This window comes from Somniosus microcephalus, chromosome 24 (genome assembly GCF_052327205.1).
Source record: "Somniosus microcephalus isolate GS21.2 chromosome 24, FLI_Smic_1.0, whole genome shotgun sequence".
Classification (NCBI taxonomy): domain Eukaryota; kingdom Metazoa; phylum Chordata; class Chondrichthyes; order Squaliformes; family Somniosidae; genus Somniosus; species Somniosus microcephalus.
In genome coordinates, this window is record NC_141010.1 from 43,560,377 (window position 1) to 43,581,454 (window position 21,078).

Genomic DNA, 21,078 nt, shown 5'->3' on the forward strand with positions numbered 1-21,078 from the left:
TATTACTTAACTTATTAATTACTATTACTTAACTTCTAACTTAATTACTATTACTAACTTCTAACTTAATTACTGTTAACTTCCAACTTATTAATTACAGTACTATTACTTAACTTCTAACAACCTTATTCATTAACTTATACCTATTATTAACATGACTTATAAATTATTGTAAACTTTTATTACAATAAATATTAAACTGATTTTTTAAAATATTGTTTCTCTAGTTTGCAGATAAACCCCTGTCAGACAGAGAGTGAAACTCGGCGACTGAGGAAGTTTTGAGATTCGAGCTTCAACAGGAAGCCAGAGACGAAGAGTGAAGGGGAGAGAGAGCCACTGTGAACAAGTCCTGACCCGCAGGGGGAAAGACGAGCAAGCGAGAGAGAGGCAGATAAGCGGGGCTGCTCCGGGACATCCCAAGATCACCGCACAGCCAGAGACCACACAGCACAGACCTGTCCGAGAATACCCCACACCGGGGGGGGGGATTATTACAGAGAAATCCAAGGGCACGCCGACCAGAAAACGCCCCAACAGTAAGGAGAAAAATGCAGGAATTCCAGCCACGTTTAGAAGAACCTGTTTGCTGGGCTGAGGCGTTTGAGCACAGCCCTTTCTAAAAGGTGAAGTTTCACCCAGATGCTGCAATTTCAGGTAAAACAAATTAAATCAGAGGTTAATTATTTAAAATCTGCCAGCTCGCTTTAGCGAGGATTCTGTATTTACGAGTTATTGGAGAAGCAATCTCTTTTTTTTTAAATGTTTGAAAAGAATAAATCTTGATAATATAACATGTTTTTGTTAGCTCGCCTCGGAGTGATGTTCATTGTTTGGAGCGTACATTGTTGCTCGTTAAAAGACAAGGTTTGAGAAAGTGAGCGAGAGACTTGAGGAAGTGTTTCCGCACTGTGATGGGTTGGTACATATATTTACATTAAATAGGGCAGTGCTGGAAGTTTGACCTAAAAGCCGTTTTCCATGAGTCTAGTTGAACGCAAAACAAACCGAGAGCACTGCTTAATCAGGTCACCCTGAATGGTGTAACTTAAAGGTAGTTGCAAAGGGGCATAATTCCCTTGTGTTTAAAGTTAAACATCACATTATTTGTTTGAAATGTAGTTTCTAGTATTTTTTTTTTTAAAAGGAAATAAAAGTCTATATTATTTTGTGGCGTTTTTATTATTTTTAGAATGTGTATATATAAATTGCCCTGATGTAATATTTTGTTACCAAGCTACAATAATAACATTAGCAATAGTTAAAGCTTCAGTGTGGACGCCTTTACATGTCATGAGTGCACCGGTGGTTGTTGTGTCCACATTGACGGCTCCTGTTAACATCCAAGTGTTAAATAGAGACCATGCATATTTAAAAAAAACAATCCCGGTAGTGATTGGAGCATAATCTAAATTAAGGGTTCAAGTGATGGCTCTGAATTGTTTGAGCTTCATTCTCTGAGATGTCAACATCAGGGGAAATGTCGTGTGACATTTTTGATCACAGCAAGTGGCACAGGTTGCAAACCCATTCAGAGATAGGGAGCTGTTTAACTTCTAGTAAGCATCAAATCAGGCACATTTTAAAACCAGAATGAGTGGTTGTCACTCCACTTGATTGACATTCCTGCGATCAGCTCTCTTGCTTTGGTGTCACTTGAAGTGCCTTCTGATCAGTCACTTCCAGGTATCCATTTTCTCTGTACTTCTGCAGATGTTTTCTTAATGGACATTTTCTTGTTTAAAAAAAAAAGTAATTGCAATTTCATTTGCCAATTTGAATATAAAGAAAGACTTGCATTTATATAGTGCCTTTCACGACCACCGGATGTCCCAAAGCGCTTTACAGCCAAGGAAGTACTTTTGAAGTGGATTCACTGTTGTAATGCAGGAAACGCAGCAGCCAATTTGCGCACAGCAAGCTCCCACAAACAGCAGTGTGATAATGATCAGGTAATCTGTTTTTGTTATGTTGATTTGAGGGATGAATATTGGCTAGGACACTGGGGATAACTCCCCTGCTCTTCTTCAAAATAGTGTCATTGGATCTTTTACGTCCACCCGAGAGAGCAGACAGGGCTTCGGTTTAACGTCTCATCCGAAAGACGGCACCTCCGACAGTGCAGCACTCCCTCAGCACTGCACTGGAGTGTCAGCCCAGCTTTATGTACTGAAGTCCCTGGAGTGGGACTTGAACCCACAACCATGACTCTGAGGCGAGTGTGCTACCCACTGAGCCACAGCTAACACTATAATAAAGATGTTATATTAAATATAAAAGTGGAAAATGGTGAAACTGAGGTATGAAAATTGCAAACAAGCCACGGCCTCAAAAGGCAGTGAATCAGATGTGGCCTGATTTCAGCTCAGGGTTTTTATCAAATTTACTTTGTCTCCATTCAAAAGTGAAATTCTCCAAATGGGCAGCATTCTCTAGTATGGAATGGGTAGTGTCTCTATACTGTTTGTATTCTAGTGTTTACTGAGCAATGTTGCCATGGTGACCGCCTGACATTGTTATACTGACACTTCAGTTCTATGTTTTGTGAGGCAATGCTTTTTTAACCCATTGCGTACAAAGGAGGAATTTATTGCCACATTGGATATTTAAGTGGATCATAACCTCGGCCCCTATTATATTTTTATATATTTTTTATCCACACCTTTGGTTTGTGCCTTTTCCTTTTTTTCTCTCCCACATGGCAGCTGTCTCTCATTCCGCCAGCGCATTTCACACTTCATCTAGAGCTGTCTTTTGTCTCTTTACCTGTCCTATTACCATCTCGTCTCGTCTTGAATATCTCTTAATGTCTCTTCACCTCTCAGACCTTCTCTTTTGTTCTTTCATCCCCTCCCCCATTTCCCAGCCCCCAAACTGGCCTTTTAATCTGTTTCATTTCCTGCTTTTTTTCTCAGTTCTGAAGAAGGGTTTCGACCTGAAACGTTAACTCTGTTTCTCTCTCCACAGATGTTGCCTGGCCTGCTGAGTTCTTCCAGCGTTTTCTGTTGTTATTTTGGATATTTAAGTAGTGAGCTTCCAACACCTTTGTAGGTAAAGACACCGCTCAGTGTAGCACCAAGTCTTACAGAACAGAGTCTCCAAGTGCTGCTTTACGCTCAGTAACTGATCTCATCTAGGGCAGATGTTGGCGATGCCTTTAGGGCAGGGGTTGCCAAACTGTGGGACACGTACCCCTGGCAGTATGCCAGACATCTCTTGGGGGTGGGGGGGTTACCTGGGAGAAATTGTCTAATGGTGGATTTATTATTTTATTTATTTATTGCATTTTTATGATGGGCTACTCAGACAAAGCTTTAAAACTCTGGGAATTTGTTATATAAAGTAGTTAAATTGCTTCAAGATATATCAATGAGAACACAGATACAGAGATGATGATGTACAGGAGTCATGTACTTGCCATCGAGGGAGTGCAACGAAGGTTCACCAGACTGGTTCCTGGGATGGGGGGATTGTCCTATGAGGGGAGATTGAGTAGACTAAGCCTATATTCTCTAGAGTTTAGAAGAATGAGAAGTGATCTCATTGAAACATACAAAATTCCTACAGGGCTTGACAGGGTAGATGCAGGGAGGATGTTTCCCCTGGCTGGGGAGTCTAGAACCAGGGGTCACAGTTTCAGAACAAGGGGACGGCCATTTAGGACTGAGATGAGGAGAAATTTCTTCACTCAGAGGGTGGTGAATCTTTGGAATTCTCTACCCCAGAGGGCTGTGGAGGCTCAGTCGTTGAGTATATTCAAGACACAGATCGATAGATTTTTAAATATTAAGGGAATCGAGGGATATAGGGATAGTGCAGGAAAGTGGAGATGAGTTAGAAGATCAGCCATTATCTTATTGAATGGCGGAGCAGACTCGAAGGGCCAAATGGCCTACTCCTGCTGCTATTTCTTATGTTCTATGTACAGAGTCCTTACCTCCAATCACCGTACAATACAGCATGGTTTCAGTTGCCTAGCAACTGTCCATTCTAAAACCTGTATGTTGGTAGGGGTATGTGGGCAGCTGGTAGATCTGGAGAGGGGTACACAAGTAAAGTTTGGGACCCTGTACTCTAGGCAGTAGTCCTCCGTGCCCCTAGGCAATGGGGTGGGGAGAGTTGTCACTTGCGATTGATATCCAATGATCCCTGGTGGCAAATGTGTGTGGAGGATGATCAGGTTTGCTGTGATGCCCTCCATGGTACAATAGCCTATTGACAATCATCTTTTTAGGCTCCCATATGAACAATGGCCACTTGGGTGAGGCTGCTGGTGCCACTGGAATCGTATCCCATGAGTCATCACCTTCAGAAGAGGAAAGGAGAAAATTGGAGATAAACACCTTAAATTCAAATGTGTTGGACCAAATAAAAACAGAAAATGCTGGAAATACTCAGCAGGTCAGGCAGCATCTGTGGAGAGAGAAACAGAGTTAATGGGGTAGATTTTCCTAAAGCTGTCGGGAAGGAGGCAGGACTACAACTTTCGGGTTTTAGTCCCGCCTACATCGACGTTCGGCCAATCCACGCAATTTTCCCCTGATTGACCTTGTTAAGCCTGCCCAGCGGGCTCAGCAGGCCAATTAAGGGCCACCCGGCAACAGGTGACGTCACAGACTGAAATTTCATCTGTCAAGAGGTCTTGGCAGATGAAATATCAGTGTTTCGAAGCTGTCAAACACTGACAGTCTGACTTCTAACCTGAGTCCTTCTACACAGACTCAGTTAGAACTGTCACCGGCAATGAAAGTTGAAGGCTGTCACTTTTGACAGCTCGCAGCCATTTTGCTTTCAGTGCTGGCTGAGTGATGGACTCCCGAAACCTAGAAGAAGAAAGGCTGTTAAGGTAAGTACAGGTAATTTAAACTTCTTTAGACACACCAAACACACTTACCTTTGCACTCGTGCACCCATCACTCACCTGACCACTGACATCTCGACCCCTCCAAGTCCTTCAACCCGACGGCCCGACGACTCTAACCTGGCGTGGTTTGGAGCCGTCGGGAATCCCACACGACACCCCTCAAAATAGGGATTAGGCTAAAAACTGCCTGTTAACTACCTGTTAACAGGCAGTTAATTGGCACTAATCCCTTCCCGCCTCGGGTCGGCGGGTCCCAGTGCGGGGCGGGTACCCGCCTCCCCTGAAACTTACGTGGAGGCGGGTTTTGGGCGGGATGGTGTCAGGACCCCCGAAATCGGGATTTTCCCCCCCCGACATGCCTGAAACCCTGCCTGACGGCTCCAGGAAAATCGACCCCAATGTTTCAGATCTGTGACCCTTCGTCAACACTGGTGTTGTGTTGGACCAATGCTGTTTAAATCCAGTTATCATTGGTACACATAATAAAATGTAGCTATTGAACAGCTGACAGATTACATAACAGAACAGGGTTATATAATTTTGAAACACACCTTCCACAAAAAAAAGCAGATGCCACTTGTCTAGGTTTGCCATCTTGGAATTCTTCACAAATGAGGACATTACACTTGGATGTTCTGTGTCTTGTAGCTTTACCAAAAGCCATTTGTTCCATTCAGTTCAATCCTTCCACAGACCATCTACTGTCTATTTAATCTCTTGATAGAAAGTTCTATCTACATACTCCCTGACCTCCAAAGATAATCAAATGTACATTTTGCTATTCAATGCTGGCCTGCTGCTCTCTGCAGACGATATTTTCAGTGGTCCCAGCAAATTAAGGCAATCGTATCCCATTGGATATTTGACCTTCTCAATCCTATTTGCAATTGTATAATTGTTAGACTTTTTTTAATGTCCTGTTTCTACTCTGGTCTGATGTGGTGTGAAAGGGCATTCTAATTTTGATGGATTTTGTGCTTAAAAAGGATGACACAAGATCATAACTCTTTAAAATGCATTCGCAGACTGTTGTACATTTAAGAAATGTTATAGATTCTCTCAGTCTGTACATTATAACCATCTGCATCACAACTGTGCAGAAAATCAATACAGCAGATTTTGTATGAAAATTAAATATTAAATAGTCATCAATACTCTGTAAAATCACACCGTGCAAGAAGCTATGATTTAAGACCCTCTTTTCCTGCTGCTGCTAATATTTCTGTTGAAATAGTGAGTGCTGCTGATGATCCAATCAGCAAAGCCAGCTTGGATGTGTCGAGCTAAGTAACCTCAAGCTGCTGAATTAATATGGCCGTCATTAACTGCGAGTGCTTCAGTAATCTTCCCTTCAGCTTTCCCAGTCAAACTGGCATCCATGGACATGCTTCAAAGTCAGTTTTCCCTGATGATGTACACAGGAGAAGCCCCCCCACCCCGAGCCTGGCTCCGCCATTCTATTAGACCATGGCTGATCTGTACCTCAACCCCATTTACCCACCTTGGTTTCATATCATTTGATACCTTAAAAAAAAAAGTTCTAAGTCGTGAAAATTTAAATTGATCCACAACCATTTGAGAGAGCGAGCTCCAGATTTCCACTACCATTTGTGCTAAAATAGCTTCCTGATTTCACTCCTAAATGGTCTAGTTCTAATTTTAAGATTACGCCTCATTGTTCTGGATTCCCCACCAGAGATAATGGCCCGTAATTTCCGATAGGAGGCATCTGCACGCAGGAAGCCTCCTGTCAGGAAAAAAAATCTACGAATTTACCCGAGGGCTCCCGAGGTGCGTACACCTCCGCTCCTGGGCCTCTCCACAGTCGAAATGCGCAGGGCCCACGTATCCCAGGGGCGCATGCGGTTCGCAAGCATCCCTGGGATCACGTGGGCCAGGCCAGCCAATAGGAGAAGGGAATCTCCCTTCATACTTTTGATTGATAGACCCATCAAATATATGAATGGAGATCACGCCATAAACACAGTAAAACACATTAAATAATTTTTTTTTAAACCATCATGTTTTTAAAATGAGTTAAAATTACAATAAATTAAATATTTTAAACAAAAATGTAATTTTTTGAAAAAATAATCAAAGTTTTTTACGGGGCTGAAAATAAACTTTTTTAAAAAGTATTTTAAAATTATAAATGAGTGAAAATTTTTTATTTTTTAAACTTATTTTCAACTCTTATGCTGGTAAAAGCAGGCCTGCTTTTACCAGGCGTAAGATTTCTAAGGGCTTTCTGCAGGCGAAGGTTCTGCAGAAAGTGGAACTCTTTTTCCCCCCCCCCCCGCAGAGGCCCTTCTCTAAGGCAGGCGTCCGATCTGTCAAGAGTATTCTTCGCATTGCCTGAAACTGGCATTTCCGATGTCCCTATGGGCGTGTACACAGCCCGTACACCGTAGGCATCGGAAAATACGGCCCAATAGTTAGTTTCTCTCTATTTACCCTATTGAATCCCCTATCGAAATCCATTCTCATTTTAAGGACCTCAATTAGATCATTCTTCAACCTTCTAAATTCAAGTTTATGCAAATCAAGTTTATGCAATCTGTCCTCAGAATTTAACCCTTTAAGCTCCATTATTATTCTGGTGACTCTGCACTGCACCCCCATCCATCCTGAGGTGCGGTGACCAAAACTGAATGCAGTACTCCAGATGGGGTCTGACCAAGGCTCTATCACTAAAGCATCACTTTCTCCCCTTTTGTATTCCAACCCACTTGAGGTAAAAGCCAACATTCCATTGGCCTCTTTGATTGCATTTAGCAAGTTTAGTTCACAGATTTTTTTTTTTGCCCACTCCTGTTTACTAAAATAAACTTGTAAAGGTGCAAAGTTGTCAACGTGGCAAACAGCAACTCCTAATTTATGAATTTTGTGGGTAGAGTCCATTGTGATCTTTTCAATAGGTGCTTTTGCCGTGCCAGTTTTGGGAGAAGAGAGTGATACCAGCCTCCCAGCACTGCTCTTCCTGTCTTATCTTTCCACCCTGTGCTGTTCTGCATAGAAGCAGAGACGGCAAATCTGGCCGAGCTCCTAAGACCCACAGTAAAGTGCTTCTCCGCTGCCATGGTTTATATCATTAATTGGAGTGAATGGTGAGACAACTGTGCGTTTGCAGTCAGCTGCATGTATTTAAATGTCTAAGTGCCTAATAGTAGTGGAGTGTTTACGTTGCGCAGTCTTCAAATAGAAACTTCTATTAAATTTGTATACTTGAGAATTAGCCTTTTCACCTTTTCAAATTTACAGTGGCAGCCTGTCCATCTGGAAGGATGAGGGGTGAGTGCTGTGAGCTGCTGCCATTTGCACATTAGTGCTCTATAATCCTTGAGATCTTATTTCTTTCAGAAAATAACAGTTTGGGATACAGTAGATGTGCAATTTGAGACATGACGTGTGGTAAGTGTAGCATGCTTGGGTGACTTTGGACCTCTGGTTGCCAAAGCTCTCCACCACTGGGGGTTTTCCTCACCTCATAGAAATATAGAAACATAGAAGATAGGAGCAGGAGTAGGCCACTCGGCCCTTCGAGCCTGCTCCGCCATTCAATGAGATCATGGCTGATCATCCAAATTCAGTACCCTGTCCCTGCCTTCTCCCCATATCCCTTGATCCCTTTAGCCTTAAGAAATATATCCAACTCTTTCTTGAATATATTTAATGAACTGGCCTCCACTGCCCTCTGTGGCAGAGAATTCCATAGGTTCACCACTCTCTGGGTGAAGAAATTCCTCCTCATTTCAGTCCTAAATGGCTTACCCCTTATCCTTAGACTATGACCCCTGGTTCTGGACTCCCCGGCCATCAGAAACATCCTTCCTGCATCTAGTCTGTCCAGGCCTGACAGAATTTTATAGGTTTCGATGAGATCCCCTCTCAATCTTCTAAACTCCAGTGAGTATAAGCCCAATCCACACAATCTCTCCTCATACGTCATTCCTGCCATCCCAGGTATCAGCCTGGTGAATCATGTCTGGGTCTGTTGTAGACTCATTGATAGAGATCGATTGCTGTGATTAGTCAATTCCATTATTGTCGTATCATGTGATTAGCAGATGGTAGAGGGCGAACTAGATGGACCATGGTCGTCTTCCCTCTAGCAATTCCAATGTTCCTGTCACTTCTTACGCACCACTAGCAGCCCTGATTCTGATGCCAGTGCTGTGCTGGGGGAACAGAGAACCACCATAAGCCATGGTTTTACAGGATCTTATGGAGACAGCAAATGTAGATTGCGAGTGCTGGTGGCGGCAGTATGGACCTTTCCCAGCGGGAAGGGAACATCCACAGCCAGAAATGGAAGTTGTCATCCCATTAACGTGCATTCATCCTCGGTTCCGAGGGACTGCCTAAGGAAGAAGGAGAAAGAGCACGGTTAAAAAATACCCCAAGGTGCTTCACAGCGGTGTGAGGAAAATGGCTGCCAGGCCAAAGAAGACGACGTTGGGAGGAGTGCCTAAGGGGTGAGTTTTAAAGGAGTAGAGGCAGAGGGGGTTGGGGAAGAAATTCCAGAGAGGGAGCTCGGCATGGCTATCAGCGAAAGGAAGGGGAGGAGGCTGGAGTCAGAGGAATGTAGAATTTAGGGGCATTGTAGGCCTGGAGGACAGGGTGAGGTGAGCCACACCCACCTGAAGCACCGGTGCTTCCCCAAAAACAGAAGCACTTACGTCTTCTCTGAAAAGTGCAGCGATTGAAAGTTTGTGGTTAAACTCACAGTTTCACCACTGTTGTTGATGCAGATATTTGCTGTATTTTAATTCCAGTTCAGGGAGTATTTTGTTGCCATAGAAACCCTGATGGCCATTCCCTTTTAAGAGCTTTCAGTTCTGAAATGTTCTAGTTTTCACCGCATTGCAGCCTGTTATCTACTGACCTTGCAACCCTTTGTGCGATCCATCCATCAACCAATCCCGGCCAACATAACAAAGGCTTCAGAATATGTTAAGAGCCTATGCCCGCAAGATGACAAGGGTGTAGATGACATCATCTTACTTCCACAATGTTGCTCATGTTCTGCAGAAAGTGAGTATCTTGTACTTTGTTGGCTTTGTGCAACCGTGTCAAACGGCATACAGTGAGTCGCCAGCCCGTTTTACATCTCCCGATTTTTATTTCCACGTCACTTTGTTGACATCAGGAGGTGTAAGAGGGGCTGCCGGCTGGCTATCGCCCATTTACCTCATTACAAAAGGTCAAAATCTTCCCCATTATGTTTGGTTTTTGTAAACTACATTGGATGGCTCCTGTCGCTATGTATGGTGACATCATAACGGAGCTGATGACAATTTTTCCTAGTTGGTATTTCTAGCGCAACTGTAAATCCAGACTGTCTCTCCTATAGATTAGTACATTTACAATGGAGCTAAATCCGCAGGAATTGACAGCCTCCTGCTTTAGCGAGTTTGACCAATTTACTTTGGGGTCGCTGCTGGCTGCTCAAAACCCTCTGCTTTGCCCAATATAAAAACCACCTTTGTCTTCTGTTTGACCAGGTTTGGTCTATTCCTGACAGTCAGAACAATAAAAGAACCCATAATAAAAGAGAAAATGTTAACCCCCATGAGGCAAATGCACCACCATTTTAAAAGGAGCATAGCCGTTATAACTTGGAAAATGCAGAGGATTTATTTTTGGGCCATTATTTGATTCTGTATTTGGGTATCATTTCTGGGCTTCTGTTCTCTTTTTGCACTTTTACACATACACAGGATGTGCACCAGAAAACCCCACATCTGAAGAAGAGAATTTTATGGGGATTTTGTACTGAAGCATCGATAGATGTATCAACTTGTTATGTAAGAGCTGTGTTTTTGGTAGGTGTGCTTAGAATCATTGGATACTCCATTGTTGTTAACTTTCGTCCCTTCCCTCCTCTATTCACCCAAAGGTGTTGCTAAGATAAGTACCATGTCAAAGTAAGCATTCTTTATCTGTGAGCGAGTGTTGGCAGTCTATTTGACTATTGGGGTCACTGCAGCTGGGCCCAATCTAGTCCTCACTTGACATTCACACGTGCGCGCTTTCCAGCAGGGATCACTGGACAGCAATCAGGAGTGGGTAACCTGGCTACTTATTCCCCTCCCTAGCGCAGCGGTGCTGAGGCCAATTTCCGCGTCTGTATTGCCAGCTAACTCGACACAGATGGGCGATCAAAGCTGAGATCTGGCATGGTCCCTGTGACTCATTCTTACAACGAGTGACCTCGCCCCTCCCTGTCTCTGTAATCTCCTTCAGCCCTACAACCCTCCGAGAACTGTGTTCTTCCAACTCTGGCCTCTTGCACTTTCTTTGTCCCACCATTGGCGGCCGTGCCTTTAGCCGTCTAGGACCTAAGCTCTGCAATTCCCTCCCAAAACCCCTCCACCTCTCTTTCCTCCTTTAAGACACTGCTTAAAACCAACTCTTTGACCAAGATCCTGTCCAAATGTCTCCTCCTTTGGCTAGGTGTCAATTTTTGTCTGATAACGCTCCTGTGAAAGCGTCTTGGGACTTTTTACTGTGTTAAAGGCGCTATATAAATGCAAGTTGTTGTTGAGTTGTGCATGTCAGGTGAGTCACTGGGGGCGACGTGGCGCTCCATTTGTGATATTGCTCATTGGGGTTAAGCTGACCCCAATGGCAGACCAACTAAATACATATTTTGGTTTTGTCTTCACAAAGGAGGACACAAATAACCTCCCAGAGATGCCGGGGAACATAGGGTCTGATGAAAGGGTGGAACTGAAAGAAATCAGTATTTGTAGGGAAATGATGGGACAGAAGACCGATAAATCCCCAGGGCCTGATAATCTACATCCTAGGGTACTTAAGGAAGTGGCCCTAGAAATAGTAGATGCATTGTTGATCATCTTCCAACATTCGAGTGAATCTGGAACAGTACCCATGGATTGGAGGGTAGCTAATGTTACCCCACTATTCAAAAAAGGTGGTAGAGAGAAAACGGGGAATTACTGACCGGTAAGCCTGACATCGGTAGTGGGGAAAATGCTAGAGTCCATTATAAAAGATGTAATAGCAGAGCACTTGGAAAACAGTGACAGGATCGGACAAAGTCAACATGGATTCACAAAAGGTAAATCCCGCTTGACTAATCTACTGGAATTTTTTGAGGATGTAACTGGTAAAATAGATAAGGGAGAACCAGTGAATGTGGTGTATCTGGACTTTCAGAAGGCCTTCGCTAAGGTCCCGCATAAGAGGTTAGCGTGTAAAGTTAAGGCACATGGGATTGGGGGCAAGGTATTGACTTGGATAGAGAACTGGTTGGCAGACAGAAAGCAAAGAGTTGGAATAAACGGGTCTTTTTCCGAATGGCAGGCAGTGACTAGTGGGGTACCGCAGGGATCGGTCCTTGGACCCCAGCTATTCACAATATATATAAATGATCTGGACAAGGGAACTAGATGTAATATCTCCAAATTTGCAGACGACATAAAGCTGGGTGGACGTGTGTGCTGTGAGGAGGACGTCGAGAAACTCCAGGATGATTTGGACAGGTTGGGTGATTGGGCAGAAACATGGCAGATGTAATATAACGTGGATAAATGTGAGGTTATCCACTTTGGTGGCAAAAACAGGAAGGCAGATTATTATCTAAATGGCAATAGATTGGGAGAAGGGGAAGTGCAACGAGACCTGGGTGTCCTTGTGCACCAGTCGCTGAAGGTAAGCATGCAGGTGCAGCAGGCGGTTAAGAAGGCAAATGGTATGTTGGCCTTCGTAGCGAGAGGGTTTGAGTACAGGAACAAGGATGTCTTGCTGCAGTTGTACAGGGCCTTGGGGAGACCACACCTCGAGTATTGTGTGCAGTTTTGGTCGCCTTATCTGAGGAAGGATGTTCTTGCCATGGAAGGAGTTCAGCGAAGTTTCACCAGGCTGATACCTGGGATGGCAGGAATGACGCATGAGGAGAGATTGGGTCGATTGGACTTGTACTCGCTGGAGTTTAGAAGAATGAGAGGTGATCTCATTGAAACTTATAAAATTCTGACAGGACTGGACAGACTAGATGCAGGAAGGATGTTCCCGATGGTCGGGGAGTCCAGAACCAGGGGACACAGTCTAAGGATAAAGGGTAGGCCTTTTAGGACAGAAATGAGGAGGAATTTCTTCACCCAGAGAGTGGTGAACCTGTGGAATTCTCTACCACAGAAGGCAGTAGAGGCCAATTCATTAAATATATTCAAGAAGGAATTGGATATATTTCTTAAGGCTAAAGGGATCAAGGGATATGGGGAGAAGGCAGGGACAGGGTACTGAATTTGGATGATCAGCCATGATCGCATTGAATGGCAGAGCAGGCTCGAGGGGCCGAATGGCCTACTCCTGCTCCTATCTTCTATGTTTCTATGAGTGGTGCAGTCAGGTGGGCAGGGACTAGAGAAGACAAGCAGCCAAGGGCGTTCACATCCGATGAGATGAGCTGTCAGTTGGTGTGGGCGGAACATGAGCCAGCGGCAAATGGAGGAATGAAGCAATGCAAAGGACTATGCAAATGTCTGGAGCTGACTTGGATCAGCTGTTCTCCTTTGGTTGCTGTTTACCTCTATGATTGAACTACTGTTGCCAACGATTCAGTTCCAAGGCTCGTGAGGCATTGCAGGCTGTGCTGCATTCAAACATAACTCAACCCATGACTGTCTGGAAAAGAGTTTTGCGCAACGTATCACTGGGCAGGAAGCAGCGATCGAAATGCAGCAAAGTAAAACGATGGTCACTTTCATAACCTCGGGGTAAATATTTTAGCTCAATTAATAACCCACTAAAGTCGCATTCTCTACCTCAGTCTGCACAGCTTGTCTGTACATGAATGAGCTACCATTAAACAACGTGCTGCCACACTAAAGGAATATTTGTGCGGCCCACACATAGCCATGTACATTTTTACAATGCAGGGTAAATTAATGGCAACCTCAATCTCTAAATGAAAGGACTGTTGGAGCTGTGTTTATTCGATCAAAATGGATTTCAAAGCAGCGGGCAGAGTGTTGATGTGAAACATTTTAAATCTAGGGATTAGCATTGGCGGCTGAATGATTAGTGCATTTGTGCGGTATTCCTTTGCTATTTTAATAGAGGCATTAACCACTTAAAATGAACAGGTTAACATCCAAATTAAATTAGTGGACAGAGAGATGTCCTACAAACGTGTTGAGCATTCGTCCAGTATGTCCAACTGTAAGCTGCTGCGCTCAGTTCTGGGCACCGTACCTCAAGGAGGATATATTGGCCTTGGAAGTGCAGCACATAGTCACCAGAATGATACCGGGGCTAAAAAGCTAAAGTTATGAGGACAGGTTGTATAGACGAGGCTTACATTCCCTTGAGTATAGAAGAGTAAGGGGTGATCTAATTGAGAAGTTTAAAGGAGTTGATAGGGGAGGTAGAGCGAAACTATTTCCTCTGGTGGGGAGTCCAGACAAGGGGGTATATCCTTAACATTAGAGCTAGGCCATTCAGGGGGTGATGTCAGGAAGCACTTCTTCACACAAAGGGTAGTGGAAATGTGGAACTCTCTCCCTTAAAAAGCTGTTGAGGCTGGGGGTCAACTGAAAATGTCAAAACTGAGATTGATAGATTTTTGTTAGGCATGGGTATTGAGTGTTAAGAACCGAGGCAGGTGGATGGAGTTGAGATACAGATCAGCCATAATCTGATTGAATGGCGGAACAGGCTCAATGGGCTGAATGGCCTCCTGTTCCATTTTAAAGTAAGCTGACTGCTGGTGCTAAACACACGTCAACGCAGTAACTTTTTGGACTGCGGTACTCCAGTCCAATGCAAATGTCTACTAATTATCTTGCGGGTAAGAATCTCGTCCCAGTGATTTGCATGAAGGTGGCGTGTTTGCTTTTGATGAATTTTAGGGAATATTTTCCACTGTTTGCTAATTTTTGTGGAAAAACTAGATGTGAGTATCAAGTGAGTTTGGTGGTTTTAATATTTTGTTCACTGGTCAGCATGATGGTGGAGAGTTGGATACCTTTTTTCTATTTCCTTTCTTTAGCAAATTTTCTCCCCTCTCTCTCCTCTCCTGAAAGTGTTGATTGCTTCCACAGGCACCAGATGCTCTCCGGTTTCTCACCTTATTGGTCAACCTTCATGTGTGAACCTGGACAGTGAGTGTCCGCAGGCTATTCTACCACGGGGAGCTTCAGTACTGAGCCTGATCCCGACCTTGTGTAAAACGGGTGCTGCGCGGCTGAATTTCTAGGCCCAAAGCTCTATGGAGGCTTCAAGTTCTGAGGCTTCAGAGCCTGACTTGTTTTCCTCATTAGTCACTATTAGCCTATATGCTTCAGGTGCAACTCTGAAAGCTGTTTTACTCCTCCCTAGAAACACTAATTGTCACAGTACAGCGTTCTCCGTGCGCTGTTCTCCAATTTCCATTCCTTTGTTCTCTGACAGCAATTTCGCACTGAATGATTTTTCAAGTGGACCATATCCAGGTTGACCTCCAGCTTTGGACACTCTGCTCAACTGCAGAGCACAGCTGATGCAAACCTTACAACACTGAGCGTGCAAACGCATAGGGCCATCTACTTCTGCTCGAACAACGCCAGAAGAGTCGTCAACCCACATTTTCTTGGGTTGCCATTGTTTACCTTTGGGTCCAACCATTTTATTTAAAAAATGGAGCTGGCAGCGGGAGACGAGTGTGTCAACAGTTAGCTGTGCTCCTCTAAAAGGAAGCATCTTCCATGTTGGGAGAATTTCCAGATTAGGCAGCAATTCTGTGTCAACATTTCAATTTGGCATTGCATGTAAATGTTTGAGAGCATCCATCCCATTTCCACCATTTGTCACTGCCATTAACTGACCCCCCCCCCCCCCCCAAATGCCATTAACTGACCCCCAGTTCACACCTTTGTCATTTCCAGGCTCGACCTTTGCAAAGCTCCCCCGCTTGGCCTCCTCCGCTTGACTCTATGCAAATTCCAACATATCCAGAACTCTCTCGCCCACATTACATCGTGTGGAAAGCCTAGCTCACCCCAGTCTTTGGTGCGCTCCACTGGCTCCCCATCCTCCAATGTATTCATTGCAAAACCCTCATCCTCATTTATAAATTTGTCCATGGCCTTGTTCCTCTGCAACCTCGTGAAGTCCTAATTCCCAGCTGGCATACTCCACTCTTGCGGGTGAGAGTAACGTGTATCCCAATCCCTCGGCTCCACCATCAGTGTCAGCGCCTTCTGTCATCACGGCCCACTGCTTTGGAATTCCCTTCCTAAATTTCGTCATCTTGCTGCATCACTCCATTGCTTCAAAAGCCTCAAAACCTACCTCTTTGATCGTAAAGTAAAAGAAAGTACTTGCATTTATATAGCGCCTTTAATGACCTCAGGACATCCCAAAGCGCTTTACAGCCAATGAAGTACTTTTGAAGTGTAGTCACTGCTGTAATGTAGGACACGCGGCAGCTAATGTGCACACAGCAAGATCCCAGAAGGGGCAATGAAATAAATGAGGGATAAATGTTGGCCAGGAGAGATCCTTGGCTCTTTTTCAAAATGCCGCGGGACCTTTTACATCCACCTGCCAGGGGAGACCTGCTCAGTCTCTTACCTACTGCTTTGTGAATGTTCTGCTATATTAAAGGCACTATTATTAAAGGCACTATATAAGTGTAACGTGTTGCTGGTGTAGGGAGGTACAAATTTCAGTTTTGTTGATCTGGTACGCACAATATTACTTTCATATAACTAGCCCAGTGTGCAGACTAAGAACAGCAGTTCCAGTCTTAAGCATTATTTTCATTTCTTTCTTTTTTAAAGAAGTGAAATCCTGCTACTTCTACTACAGCTAGTTTCTCTCGTCTGCTATTTAATCTAAAACAAGGAAGGGTTAAGATAAACCTTTAATTTTTTGTCTAATTCTTAGTTTATTTTTCCCATTTAAATAGTTTGAAACAAACTTGTTTATTCCGCACAAGCTTTCAGTGCTTTTGTTAAATTAACATGAAATTGATAGTAAAACGTACCGCTCGACCAGCAATGTGCTGAAAGGATGGATATAGATTGGCCTTTGATGCGGGAGTGTCGTTTTCTGTCGAAGCAGAATTTGTGGCTTGGAAGCCTTGAGCTGTTTTTCCGTTCTTCAATGAAGGCTCCAGTAAGTATTCCATGGTTATATACAAACTGTGGCTAGTTCTCATTTTTATTAATACTAGTTGATCGTCCATGGCAATGCACACGGAGTCAAAACCAAGTGCAGTCTCGGGTGCAGCAGGGTTGGAGGATAATTGGACCAGGGCATGCGCACACTGCTCGGTCGCCATTTTGTTTTTATTTTTCCATTATACATTTCTATGTTCTTATTAATAACAGAAACTGCCTATGTGGTGGGTGAGACTAATTGGTAGCTTTTTCAGAGAGCTGGCACAGTCACGATGTGCTTTATGATTCTATGTAAACTTGTCACGTTGTAATGACACCTTCCTGCCAGTAGTGGTGCTACAATAAGCAGTGAGTGTGGAATTTGATGATGTGAACTCCCAGCACACCAGCTGTGGAGCGGCTGAATTGTTTCCACACAATGTCATCAACCGGTGACTTCATAACATGAGACACGTGTGGGGCCAGTTGTATACTGTTGTATATCATGATATAACATGAGTATTGAGGCTTACCTTCACACAGTGAAAATTACGGTGCCATCAGTGCAGTTAGACTAGTGACATGCTCTAAGATTCAGGCGGAAAGAAAAAACTGTCTTCCAGGCAGCCTATCTAAAACGATATGGAAATTCATCTTCCGTCAGCTATATAATAAGGTGGATGAATTAGCTGCGCAAATAGATGTAAACGGTTATGATATGATATGATATGATTGGGATTACGGAAACATGGCTCCAGGGTGACCAAGGCTGGGAACTTAACATCCAGGGGTATTCAATATTCAGGAAAGACAAGAAAAAGGAAAAGGAGGTGGGGTAGCATTGCTGGTTAAAGAGGAGATTAACACAATACAGGTAGACTATCCTTTATCCGAACTTCCGAAAACCGAAACCCTCTAAAAACCGAAAGTTTTTTCGTTCAGCGTAAGTCGTGCGCACAACATGACCAGAGTGGCGCACGACTTACGCTGAGCAGGGCAGAGGGTCACTGAGTTCCCTCCTGGGTAGGAGATTGCAGGCCGAGCCGGGCAGTGTGAAGGAGGTATACCGGGAGAGTGAACCCAACAATACAGTAGCCCGTCCGATAGCTGCAGCGGCCTGTCCGATATTCTTTTCTCCACCGACCCCCGACCCCCACCCTTTCGGATAAGGGATAGTGTATCCTTTATCCGCGCTTCCGAAAACCGAAATCCTCTGAAAACCGAAAGTTTTTTCGTTCAGCGTAAGTCGTGCGCACGACGCCGACCCCCGCCAACCCCCCCCGCCGACCCCCACCCCCGACAAATTTCCCAGTCTTATAAAATACCTTCTGAAATCCGAAAACCGAAACACGGCTGGTCCCGAGGTTTTCGGATAAAGGATAGTCTACCTGTAGTAAGGAAGGATATTAGCTCTGATGGCATGGAATCTGTACGGGTAGAGCTGAGAAATACCATGGGGTAGAAAATGTTAGTGGGAGTTGTATACAGACCCCCAAACAGTAATGCTGAGCTTGGGGATGGCATTAAACGAGAAATTAGAGAAGCGTGAAATAAGGGCACAGCAGTTATCATGGGTGACTTTAATCTACATATAGATTGGGCTAACCAAATTAGTAACAATACTGTGGAGGAGGAATTCCTGGAGTGTATACGGGATGGTTTCCTGGACCAATATGTCGAGGAACCAACTAGAGATCAGGCCATCTTAGACTGGGTATTATATAATGAGAGAGGATTAATTAGCAATCGTTGTGCGAGGCCCCTTGGGGCGGAGCAATCATAATATGATAGAATTCTTCACCAAGATGGAGAGTGAAGTATTTGACTCGGAGACTAGGGCCCTGAACTTAAATAAAGAAAACTACGATGGTATGAGGCGCGAGTTGGGTAGGATGGATTGGGGAATGTTACTTAAAGGGTTGACGGTGGATAGGCAATGGCAAACATTTAAAGATCACATGGATGAACTACAGAATTTGTTCATCCCTGCTTGGCATAAAAATAAAACAAAAAAGGTGACTCAACCGTGGCTAACAAGGAAAATTAGGGATAGCATAAGATCCAAGGAGAGGACATATAAATTGGCCAGTAAAAGCAGCAAACCTGAGGATTGGGAGCAGTTTAGGATTCAGCAAAGAACGACAAAGGGATTAATTAAGAGGGGGAAATAGAGTATGAGAGTAAGCTTACCTGGAACATAAAAACTGACTGTAAAAACTTCTATAGATATGTGAAGAGAAAAAGATTGGTGAATTCAAGCGTAGGTCCCTTGCAGTCAGAATCAGGGGAATTTATAATGGGGAACAAAGAAATGGCAGACCGATTAAATGCATACTTTGGTTCTGTCTTCACAAAGGAGGACACAAATAACCTCCCAGAGATGTCGGGGAACATAGGGTCTCATGAGAGGGAGGAACTGAATGAAATCAGTATTTGTAGGGAAATGGTGTTGGGGAAATTGACGGGATTGAAGGCCGATAAATCCCCAGGGCCTGATAATCTACATCCTAGGGCACTTAAGGAAGTGGCCCTAGAAATAGTAGATGCATTGCTGGTCATCTTCCAAAATTCTATAGACTCTGGAACAGTTCCCATGGATTGGAGGGTAGCTAATGTTAACCCACTATTCAAAAAAGGTGGCAGAGGGAAAACGGGGAATTATAGACCGGTAAGCCTGACGTCGGTAGTGGGGAAAATGCTAGAGTCCATTATAAAAGATGGAATAGCCGAGCACTTTGAAAACAGTGACATGATCGGACAAAGTCAACATGGATTTACAAAAGGTAAATCGTGCTTGACTAATCTACTGGAATTTTTTGAGGATGTAACTGGTAGAATAGATAAGAGAGAACCAGTGGATGTGGTGTATTTGGATTTTCAGAAGGCTTTCGATAAGGTCCCGCAGAAGAGATTAGCGTGTAAAGTTAAAGCACAAGGGATTGGGTTCAAGGTACTGACTTGGATAGAGAACTGGTTGGCAGACAGGAAGCAAAGATTTGGAATAAACGGGTCTTTTTCTGAGCGGCAGGCAGTGACTAGTGGGGTACCGCAGGGATCGGTGCTAGGACCCTAGCTATTCACAATAAATATAGACGAGGGAACTAGATGTAATATCTCCAAGTTTGCCGACGACACAAAGCTGGGTGGGCGTGTGTGCTGTGAGGAGGATGCCGAGAAACTCCAGTATGATTTGGACAGGTTGGGTGATTGGGCAGATGCATGGCAGATGCAGTATAATGTGGATAAATGCGAGGTTATCCACTTTGGTGGCAAAAACAGGAAGGCAGATTATTATCTGAATGGCAACAGATTGGGAGAAGGGGAAGTGCAACGAGACCTGGGTGTCCTTGTGCACCAGCCGCTGAAGGTAAGCATGTAGGTGCAGCAGGCGGTTAAGAAGGCAAATGGTATGTTGGCCTTCGTAGTGAGAGGATTCGAGTACAGGAACAAGGATGTCTTGCTGCAGTTTTACAGGGCCTTGGTGAGACCACACCTTGAGTATTGTGTGCAGTTTTGGTCGCCTTATCTGAGGAAGGATGTTCTTGCCATGGAGGGAGTTCAGCGAAGATTCACCAGACTGATACCTGGGCTGGCAGGAATGACGTATGAGGAGAGATTGGGTCGATTGGGCTTATACTCGCTGGAGTTTAGAAGAATGAGAGGGGATCTCATTGAAACTTATAAAATTCTGACAGGACTAGACAGACTAGATGCAGGAAGGATGTTCCCGATGGTGGGAGAGTCCAGAACCAGGTGTCACAGTCTAAAGATAAGGGGTAAGCCATTTAGGACAGAGATGAGGAGGAATTTCTTCACCCAGAGAGTGGTGAACCTGTGGAATTCTCTACCACAGAAGGCAGTTGAGGCCAATTCATTAAATATATTCAAGAAGGAGTTAGATATATTTCTTAAGGCTAAAGGGATCAAGGGATATGGGGAGAAGGCAGGGACAGGGTACTGAATTTGGATGATCAGCCATGATCTCATTGAATGGTGGAGCAGGCTCAAGGGGCCGAATGGCCTACTCCTGCTCCTATCTTCTATGTTTGTATAGGAAGCCCAGGCTACAGAAGCCGACAGCCAAATAATAATATAGAAGCTGCT

The 21,078-nt window shown here is 44.2% G+C and overlaps 1 protein-coding gene across 2 annotated transcripts in view; it reads left to right on the forward strand.

The window, feature by feature from the left end:
- Positions 1 to 231: 231 nt before the first annotated feature.
- Positions 232 to 21,078, forward strand: part of LOC147101454 (rho GTPase-activating protein 27-like) — a 231,077-nt gene continuing 210,230 nt past the window's right edge. For both annotated transcript variants that reach the window (XM_085966576.1, XM_085966575.1), the window contains exon 1: positions 232 to 657. The gene's annotated coding sequence lies outside the window, so the exon portion shown is untranslated. The remainder of the gene's footprint in view (positions 658 to 21,078) is intronic.